At 41.1% G+C, this 21180-nt stretch overlaps 1 protein-coding gene across 4 annotated transcripts in view; it reads right to left on the minus strand.

The window, feature by feature from the left end:
* KLHL29 (kelch like family member 29) overlaps positions 1-21180 on the minus strand; it is a 544343-nt gene that overhangs the window by 349132 nt on the left and 174031 nt on the right. Inside the window, exon 1 of one of the 4 annotated variants that reach the window (XM_045008745.1) lies at positions 11409-11519. The exons of 2 other annotated variants lie outside the window; for them this stretch is intronic. The gene's annotated coding sequence lies outside the window, so the exon portion shown is untranslated. Of the gene's footprint in view, positions 1-6978; positions 7057-11408; positions 11520-21180 lie in introns of those variants that run through there. One more of the 4 variants, XM_045008744.1, reaches the window with a different exon arrangement.

Here is a 21180-nt window from a genome sequence, read left to right on the forward strand (position 1 = left end):
AGATTAATAGTGGAGTTCCTCAAGGATCAGTCTTGTTTAACATTTTCATTAATGACCTTGGCACAAAAAATGGGAGTGCGTTAATAAAATTTACAGATGACACAAAATTGAGAGGTATTGACAATACAAAAGATGATTGGAATATCATACAAGAAGATTTTGATGACCTTGAAAACTGTAGTAATAGAAACAGAATGAAATTTAATTGTGAAAATGCAATGTCATGCACTTAGGGACTAACAACAAGAATGTTTGCTATAAGCTAGGGATGTATCAGTTGGAAGTAACAGAGGAGGAGGAAAACCTGGGTATACTGGTCAATCACAGGATATCTACAAGCCACCAGTGTGAAGCAGCTGTGAAAAAGGCTAATGTAGTCCTTGGATGCAACAGGCAATGTATTTCCAGTAGAGATAGGGAAGTGTTATTATCAGTACAGAAGTCACTGGTGAGACGTCATCTAGAATATCATGTGCAATTCTCATCTCCCATGTTTAAGAAAGACTGATTCAAACTGGAATAGGTACAGCGAAGGGCTACTAGGATGATCAGAGGAATTGAGAACCTACATTACGAGAGGAGACTTAAGGAGCTTGGCTTCTTTACCCTAACAAAATAAAGGTTGAAGGGAGATCTGACTGCTCTCTATATATAAACATCAGCGAGAACAACATCAGGGAGGGAGAGGAGTTATTTAATTTAAAGGCCAGTGCTGGAACAAGAACAAACGTGTATAAACTTGCCATCAATAAGTTTAGGCTTGAAACTAGACAAAGGTTTCTAACCAGCAGCGGACTGAAGTTCTGGAACAGCCTTCCATAAGAAGTAATGGAGGTAAAAATCTTAATTGTTTTAAAACTGAGCTTGATAAATTTGTAGAGGGCATGTGAAACTGTTAGTAGCAAATATCTGGAGATGAGGCACAAGGTGGGGAGGACTTTGAGTTACCACAGAGAATTCTTTCCCAGGTGTCTGGCTGGTGGGTTCTGCCCACATGCTCAGGGTCTAACTGACTGCGGTATTTGGGGTCTGGAAGGATTTTTCCCCCCAAGTCAGATTAGCAAACACTCTGGGGGGGCTTTTTTGTCTTCCTTTGCAGCATGGGGCACAGGTCACTTGCTAGTTTAAACTAGAGTAAATAGTGGATTCTCTATAACTTTAAATCAAGATTTGAGAACTTCAGTAACTCAGCTGGAGGTTATGGGCCTATTACAGGAGTGGGTGAGTGAGGTTCTGTGGCCTTCAATGTGCTAGACGATCATAATGGTCTCTTCTGGACTTAATGTCTATGGTGCCCATTATCATAGCATCTGAGCATCTCACAATCTTTAATGTGTTTATCTTCACAACACCCCATGAAGTTAGGAAGTGCTATTATCCTCATTTTACAGATGAAGAACTGTGGCACAGAAAGAATAAGTAACTTGCCCAAGGTCAGGCAGGAATTCTGTGGAAGGGGAAATTACACATTGCATAGGTGACGCTCATTCTACACTGTCTTAATCAGCTGTGCAGCATATGGCTTTGTGAAGGTGCAGAATCAACAAAACAGCCTTCTGAGGGGAGGGATAGCTCAGTGGTTTGAATTAGCCTGCTAAATCCACAGTTGAGAGTTCAAGCCAATATACAATATAGAAGAGGGAGCAACCCACCAGTCTATACCAATGTCCACTAAATCCCAGAATAACTCATCACTGCACATGCTGTGCAGATTGCACACCAAACATTTAGAACCATTAAAATTTCAGGGAAAGGATGTGTAAGGCTATTGACATCATATTGGTTGCATCAACCCTGATACAATGCTAATAAAAGAAGGGCATCACTTCCCCACATCTTACATTTACAGGAGCGGGGGGCTTTTATATACAACACTATGAGATAAACTTTCAGGGAATCTTGTAGACATCTCTCTTAACCTATCAAGGTCCAAATTTGCAACACAATGTAGATAAAGCCCTTAGAAAGGAGGGAGACAAAATTATTATCCATGCAGGACAGTTAAAATGCAGTGGGATTCCTCCTGCAAAGGTAAATAACTCTTTCTATAACCAGAGTTTCATGGTTATTTCTCATGCAAGTAAGTTTCAACAATAAAATTCAATGATAAAAACTTAGGGACACCATGTCTGTATAGAATGCAGGTAACTATGGAACTAAAATGAGAGGTATTTTATATAAGAACATAACAGCCATACTGGGTCAGACCAAAAGTCCATCTAGCGCAGTATCCTGTCTTCTGGAGCACCTGGCATTAGCCACTGTCAGAGGGAATGAACAGAGCAGATAATCATCAAGTACGTAAGTAAGCAGAATATTTTAACTATGTGAAGCCCATGAACTTCAACAGGAGTCAACAAAGCCCTTCCAACTCTGGAATGAGAAGGGTATGTTATACTGACGTTATGGATAAAATTTCTAGACAAGGATAACTTTCTGAAAAGCACCTAAGTGACGTAAAGACTAAATCCCATGTTCAAAAGCACCTACATCCCATTCACAGCATATATCTTAGATATTAACTGTGGAATTGAACACATTATCTTAAACAAACACGTATGTACGGATGCAAGAGCTACATTAGAAGCATTTGCAATTGCATTGTACTGCACAGACTTTGCTAGGTTTAGGCAGATCATTCAGGTAAATTTTAATGCTTCACATTTTATATTATCTGCTCAACATTTATCAGAGCCCTCCTTCCCCCAAGCTGAACACTTACGGTTTTGTAGAAAAACTTTCCCAGTCATGCTCTTCTAAATGACAGCCCAGCCTACGCCTTAGGGCAGCTTTCCCCTTGCTTTCCACATTCATCTAGCCTCAGTCTCCTTAAAATGCCTGTCTGGAAAAACAGGCTTGCAGCCAATCTAAAGCTACAGAATCAGATTTCTTGGACTATTAGAGATTCAGCTTCATTAAGTGACTTCAAAACTAAAGGTCAACCTTTTAATTTAAATTTTTCCTGGATAAGCTTCTGTTTCTAAATTTAATATTTAAAAAAAAACCAAAGTAAAATGAGAGAAATATGATATGCCATTTGCATGAAAGCCTGGAGGCATCTACCGAAGTGGCTACTTGGTTATTAGAGGAATGGAAGAAAATAAAAGAGAAATGAAACATTCAAATAAGCAGCTAAACAGCATCATTAATTTTCAGACTGGACAAACAGAAGCACATATAAAATAGCCTATTAAAAAGCTTCACAATCAGTTAAGTATATACATAGCATAAGTATTTTATGAGATCTACACAAAAACAGGGATGATGATGAGGAGAGACACTTGATGTAATCGGCTCTAACATGAAGAACTGTAACTGATAGGGAGAAAATGTCTAAGTACTTATGCTTGAATGATTTCAGATACATGCTGGAGGGAAAATGTTACTGGATGCAGTTTTATCAGAGCATACCAATACAGCAGCCTCTTCCTTCGACATAGGGCTAACCACACAATGTTCACGTATCAGAGACCATTATTATCCCAAAATATACCTACGTTTACAAGCACTCAGGATATTTTAATTTTTAAGGACAGACAACACACACATAACCATATAAATATGGCTTTAAAAAAATCCTTGAAACAATACAGTATAAAATTGCTAGGTCAGATACCCATAATAATGCTTAACAGAGCTGAGTTATAAACTCATAACAATGCCTATTTGTTTGTTTCATCTGGTATTATAGTACGACAGAATACAGTAAATCTGTGTAATACTATAGATTATAGTAAATCTTGCTGCAATAAGTGGTGCTTTTCCATCTCTAAGTTGAATTCCATAAGTCTGCTAGGTCAGGTCAAAGTTGGGACATCACCTTTCCTATGCTTTTTTGGGTGAGTCGGCTTTGGGATTTGATTTATTCTGTACAAGTGCAATAAACAAACAAAATGTTTTATTCATGCTCAACAGTATTTATACATTATGAGGAATTTTTTATACATGTACAGAATCATTGTTCTAGGCCTACATAGATCCAACTAATTCATTTTCACATTTTTGCTTAACTTATCTATTTATTTTGGACAACTTCAGTGAAAGGCTTCTTTGTTAGACTACATCGGGAGGAATCCAATCGAGATTTTGTAAAGCTGAACTTACAAGCAGCTGTGTAGAAAGATAAGAACTAGAAATATTTGAGGGGCAAGGAAACCACTTTATTATCAAGCAAGGTCTATTTTTGTAAACCCCTGATTCAGGCTTGTAAATAGGGTAAACAATTATAAAGCTTCTGTGAAATCCAAGGCAAGGCAGACAGACTTGAGTCACCTTATTCAGATCTAAAAAAACCCCACCAGTAAGTGATAAAAGAGCAGTAGATCTAAGATAGTACTGAGGATTTAATTTTTCTAACTATATGCTGCAGGGGACAATACAATGGGATTTTTTGCTGCTGTTTTGTTTTTTTAAATCAGAGCACCAACACAACAGTGTCTTCTTGGGTACAGACTTCATTACCCAAGAATGACAAGGCAGATTTGGCAGTTCAGATTGTAAACATTATAGGAAAGCAAAGACTTATTATTCTAAAATACTTAGGAGGGATATGGCGATTTCTCTGGAGATGAGAAAAGAGATAAGGACCCAAGAACTTTTAAGGCAATAAAAACAGCCACATTATCAGTGATACCCAATCCTGTAAGTCTGGTTTCATCCCAAGATAAGTAGAAATCATCTTAATAGAGCAATTAAAACATATACATTTTATTTAATTTTTTCTTACTAAACATCTTAGAATTTCAAAGTGAAATTTATTTTCAAATCTGATAATTCTCCATAGTTTATCATTTGTTTTCAGATGCTAATTCCTATGCAGCTTCTGGGGGTTAAATGACACGTGCTGGTATTTGGTGTTCATGTACCCCAGCATCGTGAGGTAATCCTACTTTTGGAAGTCTGAAGCCATTTGCACTCTTCCACACACACCCCCCCCCGCCCATTCATTCTACAGGAATAGGAGGTGAAAAGAGCCCACACAGTGTTGGGTACACGACTCAGGTACACATGACATTGGGGGGTTTGCATCAAGTCTGAAAGTTGCCCTTATCTTTGTTCTTTGGGGAAATGCTACTGGTGGCATCAACCCAGACTTTAAGTATGGATTTTTTGGATCCACGAGATCTTAATGTGGCTCTACTGAGACAGTATTACTCCACCCACATACCAACCAATGTTCAGTGCCAACTAGCTGGTAAAAGCATATTCACTATTGCACATGAGAAAGGCGGATATTGGCAAGTCACATAAGAGTCAACTTAACTATGCACTTTCAATACACCCTGGGGCAGTTACAAGTTTTTCCGTCTACCTTTTGGAATAAAAACAGCTAGTGAAGTGTTTCAACAAAAGAATAATGAAATGTTTGGAGATATTGCAGGCATCCGTATAATAGCCATAACATGATAGCAGCAGCAGCAATTCAGGCAGAACATGATCAGATACTGAAGAGAATGATGGCAAGGGCTCAAGCAGAGAATATCGAGTTCAACCCAGATAAAATCCAGTTCATAGTAGAAGATAAATATATGGGACACATTCTCTCATCACAAGGAATCAGGCCAGATGACATTAAGGCTGAAGACACAGTTAACATGAAACCTCCACAAGACAAGAAAGCATTATGGAGGATCCTGGGGATTATTAGATTCCGTGCACAGTGCATCCTAGGTGAAGCATCTTTCACTGCTCCACTAAGACAACCACTACATGAGAACATAACTTGGCAATGATCATGGGAATACACTGCAACAGCTAACGACAGCACTCTGTAATGCACCAATACTCAGATTCCATGATCCCGACAAGCCAGTCACCACACAATGAGACGCATCCAAAGATGGTTTACAAGCTTGTCTACTGTAAGACAGAGGCCTCGTTTCATATGCATCATGAGCTCTGACAGAGCAGAACAAAATTATGCCCAAATTTAGATGGAGCTACTGACTATTGGATTTGTGACAAAGAAATTTCATCAGTACATATATGGAGTATAGGTTGAGAGACAGTCTGATCAGAACCACAGGAGGCAATCTTCTCTGGAAAAGCACCTGCAAGGCTATACCACATGCTACTTCAGTTACAAAAATATGTTCTTAAAACAGACCCCTGGTAAAGAAATGTTAATTGCATTCACATTATCAAGAGCTGCGGTGGAACATACTAAAGAACCAGATGATGAGGCCACCTTTACACTTGGTTAAACAAACTGAAGGAGGACATAAGGGAAGTTCCTGTAGTGCAAGCCTGACATGTTATTGTATGTGAGGGCTGGCCATGCAGAAGATAAGTGAATCCCAGACTACATTTATGCTGGGCGGTGAAAGACACTATTTCATTACAACAAGGTTTGTTAATGGCTGGTGACAAGATAATTATTCCTAATAATACAATGCAGGGAATGCTTAACTGCTTGTATGAGTCACATCAAGGCATTCAGAGAACAAAGGCACGAACTAAGCAGATAATGTACTGGCCAGATATGACCAAACACAGAATATCTTACAGAAGGATGCAGAGTATGTCAGGAATGTAGACCAAGTAACCAAAAAGAACCATTATAATCTCATGATTAATCTCATGGCACAAGATAGCTGCAGGTATTTTTTACTTCAGCAGACATTTGTATCTAGTCCTAGTGGACTACTTCTGCAAATTTCCAGAGGTCCTGTGTCTGCCAGACAAGTCAGCACATTCCAGGATTGCTAACCTGAGAGCTGGATTTGCAAAACACAGCATCCCAGTAGAGTTAGTGAATGTCCATGTTCCGTCTGTGAGCAGAGCAATGGGTAACTTGAAAAGATCTTGGGGACTATAACTACCCCATATCAGTCCTGATACCCACAATCAAATGGAATGGCTGAGAGAAACATTCAGACAACAAAATTTATGTTTCACAAAACAGCTGCAGTGGGTAGAGATCCTGCTTAGCTCTTTTGGAATTGAGAAATACACCACTGAGAGGTATGGAATACTGACCCATCACAGTTGCTGATGGGGAGGATGTTGAGAACGTTTCCATCGTCACATGCACTGATACAACCCAAAATACCTCAGATGTCTCACACGAGATTAAAGCACCTATGGGAAAGACAAAACAAATACTATGACTGGACATCTAAGCCACTATCTGTGTTCATTATGGAGACCCAATATGCATGGAGAAAACACAATGTTGACAACCACCAAGGGGTGGTAGCCATATCTCCAGAGTCATAGTCATACCATATTGAAACACCTACAGGAGAAAGTTAAAGACATTTTAGCAGGCACCTAAGACCTGGTCAGCCAGTGCTAACAACAGATACACCGGAAGACTCACAGGAACAACAAGCGGTACCTTGTTGGTGTTGGTCCTGCTTTGAGCAGGGCGTTGGACTAGATGACCTCCTGAGGTCTCTTCCAACCCTAATCTTCTGTGATTCTACCTGTCCCAGAAAACCAGAAATCAGAATCGACACTAATATCTTCTGAGACACAGGTTGCATCAGAGAGTAAATTCTGACACTTAACATTGATGCAGGCACACTCAGGGTCTAGATACTCAGAGTCTGTAGGGACCATCTTGTTATGTATCTAACAAAGAGAGCTGTAGTTTAAACTTCATATGCCCCGTCTCACTCTGGGTTCCTGAAGTACTGAGGCTGCAGGATACTCACAAGAAAGACACTCTTGGATGCCTGCCTGTGCTGTCTGGGTCTGAAGCTCCATCACCCTTTGCCAGGGCACTCAAGTAGACACTCACCTCAATCCCCTGCCCATCCCCATCCCTGTCAGTTGCTGCTGCCTCCTTCTCCCCCTGGGGGCTCCAGAGTCCCCTGGTGTTTGCATAACAAATGGAGAACAGAGAGGCCACTTAACTACCTGAAGTCAGGTGCCCATTGCAGCCCTCCACATCTGTGGAAGAAGCTGCAGCTTCTATCTGCAACCTAGTTGAATGTCTGAGGCTCCTGCTGGGTGAGGGAACGTGTGGTAGGGCTCCTATTTGCAACATTTAGCAGAAGGGACTAAAGTAGATGGAAACAGGAGGAGGTTCTAACATTCCACCAGCCAAGAAGGGGAGGGGGGGAAAAGGGGAGATTTGGGAAAATGTTGCTGATGCAAGCCAGGGAAAGGAAAGGGAGCTGCGCCGCACTACCCCTCTACTGCTATAATTTCCCCACATTTAAACTCTGCTTGAGTGCACTGGCAAAGGATGATGGAGCAGTTAGAGACAAAAAGACGTCTTTTAAAAATTAGAAGTCAAATCCTACTGAGGAAAATAGAAAGCCAAATCCAGTGTAAAAGTATAATTAGGCAGGCCAAAAAAGAATTTGAAGAGCAACTAGCAAAAGACACAAAAACTAACACCATTTTTTTTAAAAAGTACAACACAAGCAGGAAGCCTGGCAAACAATCAGCGGGGCCACTGGATTACCAAGGTGATAAAGGAGCACTCAAGGAAGACAAGGCCATTTCAGAGAAGCGAAATGAATTCTTTGCATTGGTCTTTACTGCACAGGATATGAAGGAGATTCCTACACCTGAGCCATTCTTTTTAGGTGACAAATCTGAGGAACTGTCCCAGACTGACGTGTCAATAGAGGATCAAATTGATAAATTAAACAGTAAGAAGTCACCAGTGGTATTCAACCAAGAGTTCTGAAGGAATTCAAATATGAGATTGCAGAATTACTAACTGAGGTATGTAATCTATCGTTTAAATAAGTTAAAACTGAAGGATAGCTAATGTAATGCCAATTTAAAAAAAAAAAATTCCAGAAGCGATCCTGACAATGAAAGGTTAGTAAGCCTAACTTCAGTATCAGGCAAATAGGTTGAAACTATAGTAAAGAACAGAATTATCATACACATAGATGAACACGCTATCTTGGGGAAGAGTCAAAACAGGTTTTGTAAAATGAAATCATGCCTCGCCAATCTATTACAATTCTTTAAGGGTGTCAGCAAATATGTGGACAAGAATGTTTCAGTGGATAGTGTACTTAGGCCTGGTCTACATTGGGGGAGGAGGGGATCGATCTAAGATACGCAACTTCAGCTACGAGAACAGCATAGCTGAAGTCGACATATCTTAGATCGACTTAGATTGACTTACTTCGCGTCCTCGCAGCATGGGATTGATGGTTGCCGCTCCCCTGTCGACTCCGCTTCTGCCTCTTGCCCTGGTGGAGTTCCGGAGTCAACGGGGAGCGCGTTCAGGGATTGATGTATCATGTCTAGACGTGACGTGATACATCGATCCCCAATAGATCGATCACTACCTGCCGGATCGGAGTTACAAAGGGATCTTACAAAGCTGAGCTGCTGGAAGCTGGTCAGTCTCCTATTTTGGGATTCAGGAGGGGGTAAGCCCATGGCCCTAGATTTCCCGCCCCCCGCCTCCCAAGATGGACTTTGCTGAATGTTCCTGCTTTCTGTGTCAACAAGATCTGTTCTATGCTGTGTTCCCAACAACTAATAAACCTTATGTTTTACAAACACTGGCTGAGAGCCACTGCTGACTGCGAAGTTGGGGTACACAGTCCCTTTGGGGGGCATATAAGGCTTCCCCAGGTGTCCCGTTCTGGTGGACTCCCTGCGGAGAGCTCATGGAGTGGAACAGGGCTGCCGAACGCTCCGAGGTCAGACCCAAGGAGGCACCGAAGCCAAGGAGGCTTGCCCTAGTGAGAATGTGCCCTGAGGGGGGAGACACTGCAACAAGGGTCCTGTCTGACTTCATGCGGAGCAGTTCCAGAGCATGGAGCCTGTGCATTCCGTGACAGCAGCTAATCAAAGCTGCTGCGGAGCTCTACCGCCTCTGCTCACCAGCCAAAAGAAGTGTTTGGAAAAGGGAGCGGCAGCAGCAGATATCATTTTACAAGAGGGGAGGAGAGAGCAGAAACAGCCCAGTAGTTCAGGGCTGCTCTGCTCCCACTTTGTAAAGAATGGGTCTGCTCCTCCACTCTGGGCCCTGGGGAGAGTGGGGGGGAGAGCATTACAGAGTAGAGGAGAACTCCCTTGGAGCTGCCCGCCCCACAGGCTTGCAAGTGAAGAAGCTGCAGGCAGATGTGGGGAGGGGGTGAATGGGGCTGCACCACAGCTGGGTGGCTGGAGATGCAGAGTTGATGTGAGGCTAGGGCAAATATGAGGACTTTGGTCACAAAATTAATTGATTTGGGGCTGGAGCTGCCAAACTGATGTGGAGTTTTAGGCACAAAATTAATTGGTGTGGGGAAGGCCAAATTTGTATTTCTCAGTATAAATTGGCAGTGGTAGTTGTCAAATACACATGGGCAGGAGAGTTCAAAAGTAGAAGACTACTAAAAAACAACCCCATTATTTAATTATTTTTTTAAAAAATCTCATGATTTTGGAGCCAGTCTCATGATTATTTGGATCTAAATCATGATTTTTGAACTTTTGGAGTTGGCAATTCCAGTTCCTAGAAGAATGGTAACATAGCAAACACAGGTCACATGCAAAATTCTTTACTCGTATTTTCCCTTTATAGTTGCAGCTTTGTATATTTTGATTTCTCTGGTTAAACGTATTGCATGCCATAGTAAAGCCAGCTTGAGTCTCATGGTTAAGTTATGGCTGCTGCACAAAGCATAATGTTTGCATTTTATAGACAATTTTATTTATTATGCATTTAATTCCTTTTAAGGAAAGGGGGAAGAAAAACCACCCCATACATCATATTTATATTTAAATAGCTTCAACTAGCTTTGAAAGTTAACACCTCCTTGAGGTGAGTGGCACCAAAGAGGGCTGTAAATTACCTCATCTGGGGCTGATGATAAACCTGGTTAATGGGAAGCAGTACATCAGATTCCAGTGCACTGGCTACATTGACACAACAGCAAGAGATAGGAATTAAACATTTATTAAATAATGAAAGCGTAGAGTTTGCAGAATATTTCAATAACAATTACAAAGAAACATTATACAGACTCCCATTATCATAGTATCAAAATGCCTCACAATCTTTAATGCATTTTTCCTCACAGCACTCCTGTGAGGTAAGGCAGTGCTATAATCCCCATTTTACAGATGGGGAACTGAGCCACAGGGAGACTAACCGACTTGCCCAAGGTCACAAAGGAAGTCTGTGGAAGGGCAGAGAATTGGCCCTGGGTTTATAAAGTCCTAGGATAATGTTCTAAACATTTGGACTATCCTTCCTCTCTATTTGGGTTTTCTGAGTCCAAGGCTACCACCCTTTCCACTTGACTATCCTTTTCCTTATCTCAGGAACCTCTTTTTTTCCCTACTCCCATATTGTTCTCTGGTCCTTAATAGTAAGACAGGTTTTGGGGGTGCAGATTTTTCTGTATGCTTCCATGAGACATTTGCTTCTGCAGGTCTGATTACGTATCAGTATCTTTTCATTGACTGAACTGATGGGACTGTTCTTGTTAACTCACCTAACAAAGGCTGATATTTTTCAAGTCCAAGGTCATGAGTTCCATTCCTGGTGCATGTCATTTTGGAGTTGGCTGGAGACCATATTATCCATATGTATGTAGTCACAGATCATTACCTTTTTATTGAACTAACTATATATAAAATGGACTTATTTTATTTCTAGTTAGCTTAATAAACACGAATCGCTTACAACTTCCTTTATTCTGAAAGCCAACACCTCAAGAATGACAGGGACAGTGCCCACTATCCTAATGAATGAATATTAAAACCCCAAAGCCAAAGTTAACCACTTCTCAGCTGACTCAGCTATACTGCTCCAGTGATTGTTATAAGTAATCACTGACATCTGTTGTTCCATGGTCATTTCTTACTTCTCTTATTTTTACATTAGTACTTCAGGAACGGGTGGCATTTTCTTAAATATTTACAGCGTGTGCCCACAATCATATTGACATAAAAATAAATCTCCCACCGAAATTTTCAAATTTGGGTCCCTAAACTTAAGCTCCTAAATCCACATTTGGACGGACAGACGGACACACACACACACACACACACACACACACACACAATTTCCAAAAGTGGTAAGCACTTACAGCTCCCGTTGAATTTGTGAATGCTCAGAACTTCTGAAAAATCAAAGCAAAAATTAATCCTAAATATGAATTTAGGAGTCTAACTTTAAGCCCTCAGGTTTGAAAATATTGGCTAAAATATTGATCCTGGGTAACAATAATTCAGGTTATGTTTAACCAAAATTGGTCAGAGTTTTTGTGTAATTTTGTAAATCAGTCACATACATGTGCCAACTGCCTATATGTACTGAAAGTCTGCACCCAATTCTTTTTCATATATTTGCCAGTCCTACAAGATTTTTTTCTCCTCCTCCTGTCTTTATTTCATGAAATAAAGTTAATTAAAAAATGGAAGAAGAGACACACAGCATTCTGATAGTTTTCCTATGGGGCTAATTTTACTAGCAATTTGTGCTATTGTTACTGGTAAATCACTGGAAGTGCTAATGAAAAATTAAATGATATTTGAAAAATTGCATTTGGCAATATAAAACATTAGCATAAAATGAAAGGAAAGAAACACATGGGTACTGCTGTAAATGAGAAGCTCAAATTATTGGATGTGGAATTCATCTGAGTACATAGCTCATTCATTTACTCAGAGACTAACTTGAGTTACAGCAACATGTAATCATTTTAACTCATTTTAGACTTGGTGCTTGTGTGAGGTACCATCAGAATGGTGCATTACCTTCCTCACAGGCCAAGTGTAATATACAGATAGATGTAATATAAGCTTGCTATACCTCAGCAATCTCACCCAACCAATTGACCACCCCAGGGGTACAATGTAATTCAGTCTCCCGTCAGCTCACTTTGGGGTTTTTTCTCCTGATTGGTCAATTATTCCAAATCGAGCAAAATTAAATGTGGTATTTTTGTGATGTAGAATGATGTTCGCCAGTGACCAAAGTGAAACTAATAAATTAATTTCACTTAAAGCCTCAGGCAGAACTCAAAAATTCAAGTCGGGGAGGGGGGGAGGAGGAGAGTTTGAGACTGCAGCTGCTTTATCTATTTGTTGCTCAAACCCTCTTGCAATTTACTGTCTTTAATTCAATTTTTATTCACAGATTGTTTGGGGGAAAATAGCATTAGGAACCAGGAAGAGTATATGACCCTATAAGAGAGTGTGTTGTGCAGAATTTAAACTTCTTGAGAGGCAATAGATGCTGTTCTCTTGTTCCATGAAATATATAATATTCACCCTGCCAGTTGCAAATTTATCCAGTAGATGTCAACACCAGCAAAAAATATGTTTTAAGCCAACCTTAACAGCAACAGCAGTCACTTCAATTTACAGGAGTGTATCAGAGGGACATTTAATCTTTGGAGGCATCAAATCTTTATTAGTTTCTACTGTCCTGTCCCTGCATCCTCAGAATCATCTCATGATAATCATACCTGGACGTTTTGAATCATTTCTTTTTGGTTTCAGAAAAAAATCTTTGTCTGGCTTGTTGCACATCGGAAACATTGCTAATACACACTTTATCGTTTTCAGGAGAGATAAGAGGTAGGGGTGTGTGTGTGTGTGTGTGTGTGTGTGTGTGTAGAAATGTATTTGTTGCAAAGCAATTATGACATACAGGATTCTCACAGTTACTAAATATAATCTGAAGATGCCTGCTAGCTTTTGACCTTTCACTGCATGGTTAAGCAATGAAATAATTTCATGGATTTTGCTCCTTCCTCAAGAAGCTCCCCAGCTGGCAAGAGTGACCTGAGAGTCCCATCCTGACCTCAGGTCAACAGATGCTTGTTGTATCTGTTGTTTTTAAATACACCAAGGACAGTCTGTTGTAAGCCTTTTAGCATTATTATCATTCAGGCTACTGAATTTGCTGCCAAGTTTTAACCATGCAAAAAATCAAGGCCATTTCTATTGACACTTTTAAATCTAGTATTGCGACCTGACTGTTTGAACAGCTTGTGTGTAGAAACTGAAGCATGGATTTCTGTTCCTTTTTTGTTTATTTTTAGATAAATCTTGTGTTTCTATTCTACAATGTTTGTTTCTGGATACCTAGTTTGCTGAAGTCACATACTTCATGTACTATTTACCCACCATCCTCAACTAAAAACATCAGAAAGAAAACCAACTATGTATATAAATACCTTGTGATGGACTAAATTAAATATTTTAAAACAAACAATTGTATTGCATTAGTGGTACACTTATAAAGCAGTTCATTTTCACAGTGGTATACAAAATGACAGGTAGATCTAAATTCTGTTAATGGGGACTGTAACGGGGCGACGACTCACCAGCGCGGCACCTCCTGTTGGTCGTCCTGGGAATTAGCTCTTTGACCCAGGAGCACCCTCTGCAGGCTGGTGTCTTGCCTTGCCGCTGGCCCCCATGTCCCTCCCGGACCCCTGTGCCCCTTCTGCTGGGGTTCTGCCCCCTGCAGTACCCCACGGTCTCTCTGGGTCTCCCCTCCCCGGGGACCCCCCAACCCCCTATCCCCACCTTGCCTCAGTCTTGGGCTATCTAGCCCCCGCTCACTGGGGCGGACTGCCGTGTAAAAGCCACCCCTCACAGGCAAGGGGGGGGGGGTTGGACCTGCTGCCTGTGCCTACCCTGGGGCTGCCCTCTGCAACCCCAGTACCCCTTCCGGCCTTTGTCAGGCCTGCAACCTGGGGCTTTCCAGGCTGGAGCTCCCCAGCTCCTCTGGCTTTTCCCCAGCCCTGCCCCACTTTAGGTACTTGGTTCCCCGGAAGCTAGTTCCTTCCCTCTCAAAGCTAGAGAGTCTCTTGGCTTCTGGCCCACAGCCCTCTTATAAGGGCCAGCTGGGCCCTGATTAAGCTGGCCACAGCTATGGTCAGCTACCTACTCAGCTTCCCCAGCCGGTCTTCATCCCTCTTACCCTGCTGCAGCCCTCTCCAATGGTATACTATATCAATTCACCTAGAAATTCTAGACCTCTGGAGAAGCAGGAGCAATGTCATAGGTCCAAACCTGTGAAGCAGTGCAACCTAATTGGTTGCCTGATGTCAGCAGCAGAGCCAGCAGCAGTGATGTGATGACCATAACACTAAACCCCCAGAGAACAGTCATAATGGTTCTGTGTTATCTGAGAGGATAAAGTCACTTTTAGGCACTAGGAAAAGATATCAAAGGCAAAATCTAATTTTGCTATTTTGAAATATGAAATGACGAAGCCAAAGATAATGCATTCAAGACCCCACATCCTAAGTAAGTAATTTGCAATTACATGGACATGTTAAAACTTAAAAATACACATGCATAAATATCCATACTGTAAATATAATGGTACTATACTTAGGTAGAAGGTAAAGCACAGATCTTAGGTACACCAGGTACACTGCATTCCATTAACAATTCTATTTATTTCTTCTTTGACTCAGGGTTCCATCAAAGAATCAGTGAAAGCTGGGCCACAATGATATCTTTTGCATTTTGCAGGCTGACTCATTACATTATTTCCATCAGTCTTACCCACACATATATTTTTGTGGACTTGAAAACACAAGGACCATTATTATAATCTAGTCTAACATTCTAAACACAGGCCATCCAGTTTCACCAAGTAACATTTGTTATCACACACAATATCTTGTGGATAAACTATAGTGCAGAAAGAACACCTACTTATTCTAAACTTATCCAACCTGTTAATAGTTGGAGGCTCTATAAATTGTCTGTGTTCGGTCATTCCAGTGACCAATGGATGTCAGTTGTTAAGATATTCTTCCTAATAAACTAGCCAAATTAATCTTTCCTCAGCTTCAAACCATTCAGACAGAGGGTTTCCTAATACCTCCCTTCCAGGGATTTCTTTGCTCTACGCCTGTGCACTTCACAGTGGCTGGGAGGCTCTTGGGTGACTGAAGCAGAGCAGACACAGAAAAAGCTCATCTCTTCCAGAAGCCAAACAGGATCCAGGCACAGCATCTCAGTAGAAACCCAGCAAGTTGATAGCAGGGAGGCTGGACATCTCTGATCCCCAGCGAAGCTGGTTATGTTTGATTTTAAATTAATAATAAACATACTACCCAAATGTGAGAGGAAGAATGGTCTTGTGGTTATGTCACTGGACTAGGACTCCACAGGTCAGGGCTCTGCCACAGGCCTCCTGCGTGACCTTGGGCAAGTGACTTAGCCTGTCTGCACTTTGGGGTCCTCCCATATGTAGAATGGAAACACTAATACTCCCCTACCTCACAGGGACACTGCAAGGATCAATTCATTTGTTCACATAAAATGCTCAGATATTAGGGTGATAAACCACCATAGAAAAAAAGCCCCCTCCCCCACTTGTGGTAACTCACTTGAGTCTGCTTCCGATTTGGGGAACACATGCTCATCATTCCCAGTTTATTAACCAATTTTTGATCCATGTTATGGCATTAGTTCAAGTTGCTGTTTTTCTCATTACTATATATTATTTATACATTATAAATGTCTGTGCCGCTTTACAGAACACAGTTTACCATCTCACTCAGATGTGGTGCCACACCAGTTGCTTTACTGCAGATAGCATATACCCACCGGATTCCCTGTACCTTAAGTCAATAATGACATCCAAAGAGGCTATAAGATCGATTCAGCATACGTTTTAAAAGACATAGTCTATTATTAGACATGTTTTTCTCAAACATTCCCATACTGGCTACATTACATATTGTGGCCAGATTAAACAGAACACTTTGTTTAATAATTTCCTTGTTCTTCTTTGCCACCCTTCTTTGGGGAGGTTCCTAGCTTTGTCTTTTTTCCAGTCAGGTACAATCCCACGATTTACTACACATTACTTTCAGTGGTTTCAAGATTTCTTTTTCTAATCCATAGGAGATGAACTCCCAGGTGCATTTAATTTGGAACGGTTGTTAGAATTTTGTCAGATGTTTTTTCCATCATCCCTTTGCTCTTGGTCTCCACAGTTACATTTACTGACAAATTTTCCTATACAAGTTTCTCCAATTTCCCCATCTTTTAAAATAATTATAAGCGTTTATATAGTACTTTTCATCTTCAAAGCATGTTACAAACAGTACTATTAATTCCCATAGCATCCCTGTTATTCTCAATCCCATTTTACAAGTAGTCAAAGAGGCACAGAGGTTAAGTGACTTTCATTCTAGCCATATAGGAAGTCAGTGACAGGTCTGGGACTAGAATACAAGACTTCCTGATTCTCAGTTCCAAGCTAAAAGCTAGATCCTAATTATCTTAACACAAAAATTATGCTCTTGTGGCTACAACTCAAATCCTTTTGGATGGTCTGAACTGTAGGAAAATAATGATGGTGTCTGGAGGAGATTGGAGAGAAAGGGATAACAGAAACCCATAGAGAACAGCACCTAAAAACTATCCAAGTGATATCTTTAGCTCTTGTATCCTGAAGTTGTCTAGCAGTGCCCTACAGTGTAAACCACAACACGCATAATGTTTAGTGTTGCAAAAACGATCATCTTCACAGACAGGGGCACAATTAGTGCATTCACACATTTTCTGAGACATATTTTCCCAACCACAACCCAAACCAAAAACACAGACCTTCAAGCCAGAGAAAAATTTGCAATTTAAAACAATTGTAGTCTGTTCCAAAATGGCTTCAGTAAAGAGCTTTAGTATTTGATAAGGAGATTACAGTATTTTCAATTGCACAGAGCAAAAGCCTTTTAAAATAAAGTACCAGAATACCAATGCTAAGATTTGCAACAAGATAACAAAAAGCTAATCAGTCATTTGAAGAGGTGCACCTTGCTGCATAAAGTTTCCAGAATAATGGAACTTAACTTCAGCATTTCTTTTATCCAGGCAGGAGGTCTAAACAAACTCTGTATGTAACATTAACTGTATGTTCTATGAGAACAAGTGCAGAGTGTCAGGCTGGTATTAGAAGTCTATTTTATTGCCTCTAAAGAACTTTCCATATCTAAAAGAAAGCTCCTCCATTCTCCAGGGATGGGCTTACAGAACCAGAAGATACTATCCGGCACCCACTCACTATTCATAAAACTGTCTAATTGCCTTCTAGTGAGTGACTCATGACTATGCTGAAGTTTCTTGTTAACATGGCATCCGAGTACAAAGACAAATGCAGCCTTAGGTTCAATGACAGAGTGCACCCTCTTCACTTAGGGTGATCACCAGATTTCACACAGAAAGGATCCGGCCCTTACTCACATACAACTGAAGCAGCAAAGAAGGCCACTGATAAGCCACTGATATTGTCTATACTACATTCTGGATTCCTTACACTTATAGGGTTACATTCAGCTCAGATTTAAGCAGACTTCTACCGAAAGGCACCCGGGAGTAAGGTCCCCACAGGAAGTACAGTTGAGGATGGAAGGAGGAGGTTAACTGGAGGAAAGCAAGGTATATGACGCTGTCCAAAACACACACAACCTTGTTGGCAGAGAGAAGGAAGCTATCTATCTATGGTACTTATGGCCTCACCGCCACTGTAATACTTGAGGACCTCACAATATTTAATGTATTTATTCTCATAACATCCATGTAAAGTACGGACATGCTATTAATCCCATTTTACAGATGGGGAACTGAGGCACATAGAAACTAATTGATGTGGCCAGTGCCACACAGGAAATCTGTAGCAGAGCAGGAATCCCAGATCTCCCAAGTCCTAGGGTAGTGCCCAAACCACTGACCCATCCTTTTTAAGGTCAACCACCTCCTGCCCTCTCCACTTCAGCCTCACTCTACCTACCCTCCATGCGATCCTCCTCTGTTCCCTCTCTCTTCTCCCACACCTACCCTTTTCCCCACCTCCCTTTTAGGGTTGGAGCTGTAGGAACAAATACTGCCCAAAGGGGAGAGCACTAGCTAAGGAGGGTGAGAACAAACCACGATACAAGCTGATTCAGTATATTTCTTCATCGGTCTCTGTTAACTGGGCTCCTGCACAGGTTTTGCCACTACCTAAAGCTGCTTCCCCAAACAAACAGACAAAAACCTTGAGGGAGGACACATGCTTTCACCCCCACTATTATTTGGGAGGAAGCCACTAAAAGGAGCCAGGTCATGCATAAAGCAGTAATTAGGGAACCTGCCCCATCTTACTAAGGCACCCACATAAAGCACATGCTTCTGGGTTATCAGTCAGACAGAAGCTGTTCTTGCCATTCCTGTTTCACAGATTATAGGATTTACACAGAGGCTGGTAAAATATTGTGTAGCACTGCTGTAAAATAGCATGTGTTGCCTACATTGTAAGTCGGAGAAAAGCTATGCCATTATAATATGTAGCTTTCCTGTAATAAATTACACTGACCGGCTAAAGTACAGGTTACAGTAAAGTGTACAGAACTCAATTCATGTTGTGTCAGTAATCTGAATATGGAAGAAAAAAAATCTAATTTCCCCTAGGAATTTTATACATTAGCAAAATGACTGAGATTTAATTGCTTTGAGAAAAAAATTATTCATACAGTCATTTAAAAAAAGAAATATGACTGTGCAGTCCTTTTCAGCTATGGAAATAGCAAATAACACTCAATTTAAGCACTTTTCAGAAACCAATGAAGCCCAGCTTGCTGGTACTATCGGTCTTTTAATCTTGTGGCATTGTTTCTCCGAAAGATCCAATACAACCTGACTATCCTGCTCCTGTGCAATGCAAGTACTTTAAAGGTGACCTGAAAAGTTATTAAAATAAAAAATAAAGCAAGCTTGAGCAACGTGTGCTGAAAGCCCTAAGTAACCAGAGAGGCACAGAATTCTGCACACTTAGGTTTAAATACTAAAATTTATCTTAATTTTTTGGTTTGGTATCTCATGAAGTATGGTCTTGATGTAATTAGCTAAGTACTCAGTGCGACGCCCTAGCATTCACTGTGCTGGGGGCCCTCTCACACTGTGAAACACAACTGTAAATGACTTATGGGAAGTGGGTGACAGAGGTATAGTCATGACACTTAATGCACTAGTGGAAGGTGCTCAGATGCTATGGTGATAAGCACAGTACAAGAACCTATACAGGACAGAGCAGCAGAATTGGGTCAGGCTTTATGTGGGGGAGGGCCAAACCCATTCATTGTGTAACTCTACTTCAGTTACTGATGTTGCCCTTTCCACCACTTCCCACTGTCCTCCTACTTGTGTCATACTGTCCATGAGGTTGTCTGCTGCTATACGCAGGGACCTTGACCTTATACCTGTATTCAGACACCTCTAGCACACGTTGGGGACTGAACTGGGGACTTCCAGAGCCAAAAGCATGAGCTGCTACAGCTTGAGCTGAAGTGCCAAGGTTCTGTAGCTGGGCACTGTAACAACTCATATCCTCTGTGGATATGCACAGAGGGGGACCTGTGACAGATATTTATCACTGCGTTACATCTTCATGCTGCTTGCTATAGTCTGGATGTTCCCTCCTCTGGGCTACTGGCTGTTTGCTACAGCTCCCCCACTCCCTCACGGTCTGGGCAGTGCAGCTTCACTCTACCTATCCTCCATGCTGCCCTCCTCTCTGCCTTACTCCTTCACCCGCCTCCCCTCTATGTCTCTTTTTCCTTCCCTTGTCTTCCTGGTTAGCTAGCCCACCCCGGTCCATAACTCGCCGCGAAATAATAAAAAAATCCCAGCAACAAAAAAGAACACCCCGCTCCCACAAATAATGGAACTCACACGTTGTTTGCAAATCCTCACTCTGCTAGTCTATAATATCCCTTTCCCCTATCCTTTTCTGTCTTCTCTATTTAGACTGTAAGCTCTTCAGGGCAGGGGCTGTCTGCTATTCTGTGTCTGCCCAGCGTCTAGCACAGTGGGGTCTGTTCTCAGTCCCAGGCATTACTGCAATACAAATAAACGAAAATAATGTTAGCAAAGGGTTAAAGGTAAAAAAAGGTAAAAACCCAAACACATGTGCCAATCACTCTGATCACTGTGCCCCTGTGCTGAATCACTTTTCTTTTCCTTTCCTCTGTTTTATAGTCTATATACAGTAAGACCCAGTGTTAACTGGCTCTCTCTTAATGTGTGTTTGTACAATGCCTAGTACATCAAGGAAGCTGGGGTTTTGGCTGCTACAGCAACAAAGAATAAAATATTCATTTAATAGTAAAGTTTCATGGGTTTTTAAATGTTATTTTTCTTTAAATACTACTATAAAGTAAGGATATTAAAAGCTCCAGGAATCACTACAATAAAGACTGATATAAATAAGATAGTCATAGAACCATGGGACTTTTATATAATGCC

The sequence above is a fragment of the Mauremys mutica genome, chromosome 3 (assembly GCF_020497125.1).
Source record: "Mauremys mutica isolate MM-2020 ecotype Southern chromosome 3, ASM2049712v1, whole genome shotgun sequence".
Taxonomy (NCBI): Eukaryota; Metazoa; Chordata; order Testudines; family Geoemydidae; genus Mauremys; species Mauremys mutica.